This window comes from Vicugna pacos, chromosome 31, assembly GCF_048564905.1.
Source record: "Vicugna pacos chromosome 31, VicPac4, whole genome shotgun sequence".
Classification (NCBI taxonomy): Eukaryota; Metazoa; Chordata; class Mammalia; order Artiodactyla; family Camelidae; genus Vicugna; species Vicugna pacos.
Window position 1 is genome coordinate 6,595,795 of NC_133017.1, and position 5,522 is coordinate 6,601,316.

The following is a 5,522-nucleotide window of genomic DNA, read 5'->3' on the forward strand; positions in this document are numbered from 1 at the left end:
AAACCGGCACTAGGAAACAGACTGAGAAACCAGAGTAAGGGTTTCTCCTGCAACCCGTTCCCTTTGTGCTGGATGAACGAACGTCTCTCCACATGCTCAGTTCTGAGAGATAAGTGTGTGTGAATGCCGTCCTTCACCTAGCTTGAAGGGACACAAAGTACCTTTTCAGTTGCCAAACAAACATCATACATATATATGGGGAGGTACAAGCTCCAACTCGGTTTTACAGTGAAAACGGCAGGCACTTCAAACCGGCACTAGGAAACAAACTGAGAAACCAGAGTAAGGGTTTCTCCTGCAACCCGTTCCCTTTGTGCTGGATGAACGAACGTCTCTCCACATGCTCAGTTCTGAGAGACAAGTGTGTGTGAAAGCCGTCCTTCACCTAGCTTGAAGGAACACAAAGTTTCTTTTCAGTTGCCAACTCCACTTCATACATATATATGGGGAGGTACAACCTCCAACTCGGTTTTACAGTGAAAACGGCAGGCACTTCAAACCGGCACTAGGAAACAGACTGAGAAACCAGAGTAAGGGTTTATCCTGCAACCCGTTCCCTTTGTGCTGGATGAACGAACGTCTCTCCACATGCTCAGTTCTGAGAGATAAGTGTGTGTGAAAGCCGTCCTTCACCTAGCTTGAAGGGAACACAAGGTTTCTTTTCAGTTGCCAACTCCACTCCATACATATATATGGGGAGGTACAAGCTCCAACTCGGTTTTACAGTGAAAACGGCAGGCACTTCAAACCGGCACTAGGAAACAGACTGAGAAACCAGAGTAAGGGTTTCTCCTGCAACCCGTTCCCTTTGTGCTGGATGAACGAACGTCTCTCCACATGCTCAGTTCTGAGAAAGAATTGAGTGTGAAAGCCGTCCTTCACCTAGCTTGAAGGGAACACAAACTTTCTTTTCAGTTGCAAACTCCACTCCATACATATATATGGGGTGGAACAAGCTCCAACTCGGTTTTACAGTGAAAACGGCAGGCACTTCAAACCGGCACTAGGAAACAGACTGAGAAACCAGAGTAAGGGATTCTCCTGCATCCCGTTCCCTATGTGCTGGATGAACGAACGTCTCTCCACATGCTCAGTTCTGAGAGATAAGTGTGTGTGAAAGCCGTCCTTCACCTAGCTTGAAGGGAACACAAAGTTTCTTTTCAGTTGCCAACTCCACTCCATACATATATATGGGGAGGTACAAGCTCCAAATCGGTTTTACAGTGAAAACGGCAGGCACTTCAAACCGGCACTAGGAAACAGACTGAGAAACCAGAGTAAGGGTTTCTCCTGCAACCCGTTCCCTTTGTGCTGGATGAACGAACGTCTCTCCACATGCTCAGTTCTGAGAGATAAGTGTGTGTGAAAGCCGTCCTACACCTAGCTTGAAGGGAACACAAAGTTTCTTTTCAGTTGCCAAATCCACTCCATACATATATATGGGGAGGTACAAGCTCCAACTCGGTTTTACAGTGAAAACGGCAGGCACTTCATACCGGCATTAGGAAACAGACTGAGAAACCAGAGTAAGGGTTTCTCCTGCAACCCATTCCCTATGTGCTGAATGAACGAACGTCTCTCCACATGCTCAGTTCTGAGAGATAAATGTGTGTGAAAGCCGTCCTTCACCTAGATTGAAGGGAACACAAAGTTTCTTTTCAGTTGCAAACTCCAATCCATACATATATATTGGGTGGAACAAGCTCCAACTCGGTTTTACAGTTAAATCGGCAGGCACTTCAAACCGGCACTAGGAAACAGACTGAGAAACCAGAGTAAGGGTTTCTCCTGCAACCCGTTCCCTTTGTGCTGGATGAACGAACGTCTCTCCACATGCTCAGTTCTGAGAGATAATTGTGTGTGAAAGCCGTCCTTCACCTAGCTTGAAGGGAACACAAAGTTTCTTTTCAGTTGCAAACTCCACTCCATACATATATATGGGGAGGTACAAGCTCCAAATCGGTTTTACAGTGAAAACGGCAGGCACTTCAAACCGGCACTTGGAAACAGACTGAGAAACCAGAGTAAGGGTTTCTCCTGCAACCCGTTCCCTTTGTGCTGGATGAACGAACGTCTCTCCACATGCTCAGTTCTGAGAGATAAGTGTGTGTGAAAGCCGTCCTTCACCTAGCTTGAAGGGAACACAAGGTTTCTTTTCAGTTGCCAACTCCATTCCATACATATATATGGGGAGGTACAAGCTCCAACTCGGTTTTACAGTGAAAACGGCAGGCACTTCAAACCGGCACTAGGAAACAGACTGAGAAACCAGAGTAAGGGTTTCTCCTGCAACCCGTTCCCTTTGTGCTGGATGAACGAACGTCTCTCCACATGCTCAGTTCTGAGAAAGAATTGAGTGTGAAAGCCGTGCTTCACCTAGCTTGAAGGGAACACAAACTTTCTTTTCAGTTGCAAACTCCACTCCATACATATATATGGGGTGGAACAAGCTCCAACTCGGTTTTACAGTGAAAACGGCAGGCACTTCAAACCGGCACTAGGAAACAGACTGAGAAACCAGAGTAAGGGATTCTCCTGCATCCCGTTCCCTATGTGCTGGATGAACGAACGTCTCTCCACATGCTCAGTTCTGAGAGATAAGTGTGTGTGAAAGCCGTCCTTCACCTAGCTTGAAGGGAACACAAAGTTTCTTTTCAGTTGCCAACTCCACTCCATACATATATATGGGGAGGTACAAGCTCCAAATCGGTTTTACAGTGAAAACGGCAGGCACTTCAAACCGGCACTAGGAAACAGACAGAGAAACCAGAGTAAGGGTTTCTCCTGCAACCCGTTCCCTTTGTGCTGGATGAACGAACGTCTCTCCACATGCTCAGTTCTGAGAGATAAGTGTGTGTGAAAGCCGTCCTACACCTAGCTTGAAGGGAACACAAAGTTTCTTTTCAGTTGCCAAATCCACTCCATACATATATATGGGGAGGTACAAGCTCCAACTCGGTTTTACAGTGAAAACGGCAGGCACTTCATACCGGCATTAGGAAACAGACTGAGAAACCAGAGTAAGGGTTTCTCCTGCAACCCATTCCCTATGTGCTGAATGAACGAACGTCTCTCCACATGCTCAGTTCTGAGAGATAAATGTGTGTGAAAGCCGTCCTTCACCTAGCTTGAAGGGAACACAAAGTTTCTTTTCAGTTGCAAACTCCAATCCATACATATATATTGGGTGGAACAAGCTCCAACTCGGTTTTACAGTTAAATCGGCAGGCACTTCAAACCGGCACTAGGAAACAGACTGAGAAACCAGAGTAAGGGTTTCTCCTGCAACCCGTTCCCTTTGTGCTGGATGAACGAACGTCTCTCCACATGCTCAGTTCTGAGAGATAATTGTGTGTGAAAGCCGTCCTTCACCTAGCTTGAAGGGAACACAAAGTTTCTTTTCAGTTGCAAACTCCACTCCATACATATATATGGGGAGGTACAAGCTCCAAATCGGTTTTACAGTGAAAACGGCAGGCACTTCAAACCGGCACTTGGAAACAGACTGAGAAACCAGAGTAAGGGTTTCTCCTGCAACCCGTTCCCTTTGTGCTGGATGAACGAACGTCTCTCCACATGCTCAGTTCTGAGAGATAAGTGTGTGTGAAAGCCGTCCTTCACCTAGCTTGAAGGGAACACAAAGTTTGTTTTCAGTTGCAAACTCCACTCCATACATATATATGGGGTGGAACAAGCTCCAACTCGGTTTTAAAGTGAAAACTGCAGGCACTTCAAACCGGAACTAGGAAACAGACTGAGAAACCAGATTAAGGGTTTCTCCTGCAACCCGTTCCCTTTGTGCTGGATGAACGAACGTCTCTCCACATGCTCATTTCTGAGAGATAAGTGTGTGTGAAAGCCGCCCTTACACCTAGCTTGAAGGGAACAAAAAGTTTCTTTTCAGTTGCCAACTCCACTCCATACATATATATGGGGAGGTACAAGCTCCAACTCGGTTTTACAGTGAAAACGGCAGGCACTTCAAACCGGCACTAGGAAACAGACTGAGAAACCAGAGTAAGGGTTTCTCCTGCAACCCGTTCCCTTTGTGCTGGATGAACGCACGTCTCTCAACATGCTCAGTTCTGAGAGATAAGTGTGTGTGAAAGCCGTCCTTCACCTAGCTTGAAGGGAACACAAAGTTTCTTTTCAGTTGCCAACTCCACTCCATACATATATATGGGGAGGTACAAGCTCCAACTCGGTTTTACAGTGAAAACGGCAGGCACTTCAAACCGGCACTAGGAAACAGACTGAGAAACCAGAGTAAGGGTTTCACCTGCAACCCGTTCCCTTTGTGCTGGATGAACGAACGTCTCTCCACATGCTCAGTTCTGAGAGATAAGTGTGTGTGAAAGCCGTCCTTCACCTAGCTTGAAGGGAACACAAAGTACCTTTTCAGTTGCCAACCAAACTCCATACATATATATGGGGAGGTACAAGCTCCAACTCGGTTTTACAGTGAAATCGGCAGGCACTTAAAACCGGCACTAGGAAATAGACTGAGAAACCGGAGTAAGGGTTTCTCCTGCAACCCGTTCCCTTTGTGCTGGATGAACGAACGTCTCTCCACATGCTCAGTTCTGAGAGATAAGTGTGTGTGAAAGCCGTCCTACACCTAGCTTGAAGGGAACACAAAGTTTCTTTTCAGTTGCCAAATCCACTCCATACATATATATGGGGAGGTACAAGCTCCAACTCGGTTTTACAGTGAAAACGGCAGGCACTTCATACCGGCATTAGGAAACAGGCTGAGAAACCAGAGTAAGGGTTTCTCCTGCAACCCATTCTCTATGTGCTGAATGAACGAACGTCTCTCCACATGCTCAGTTCTGAGAGATAAATGTGTGTGAAAGCCGTCTTTCACCTAGCTTGAAGGGAACACAAAGTTTCTTTTCAGTTGCAAACTCCAATCCATACATATATATTGGGTGGAACAAGCTCCAACTCGGTTTTACAGTGAAATCGGCAGGCACTTCAAACCGGCACTAGGAAACAGACTGAGAAACCAGAGTCAGGGTTTCTCCTGCAACCCGTTCCCTTTGTGCTGGATGAACGAACGTCTCTCCACATGCTCAGTTCTGAGAGATAAGTGTGTGTGAAAGCCGTACTTCACTTAGCTTGAAGGGAACACAAAGTTTCTTTTTAGTTGCCAACCCCACTCCATACATATATATGGGAAGGTACAAGCCCCAACTCGGTTTTACAGTGAAAACGGCAGGCACTTCAAACCGGCACTAGGAAACAGACTGAGAAACCAGAGTAAGGGTTTTTCCTGCAACCCGTTCCCTTTGTGCTGGATGTACGAACGTCTCTCCACATGCTCAATTCTGAGAGATAAGTGTGTGTGAAGCCGTCCTTCACCTAGCTTGAAGGGAACACAAAGTTTCTTTTCAGTTGCCAACTCCACTCCATACATATATATGGGGAGGTACAAGCTCCAACTCGGTTTTACAGTGAAAACGGCAGGCACTTCAAACCGGCACTAGGAAACAGACTGAGAAACCAGAGTAAGGGTTTCT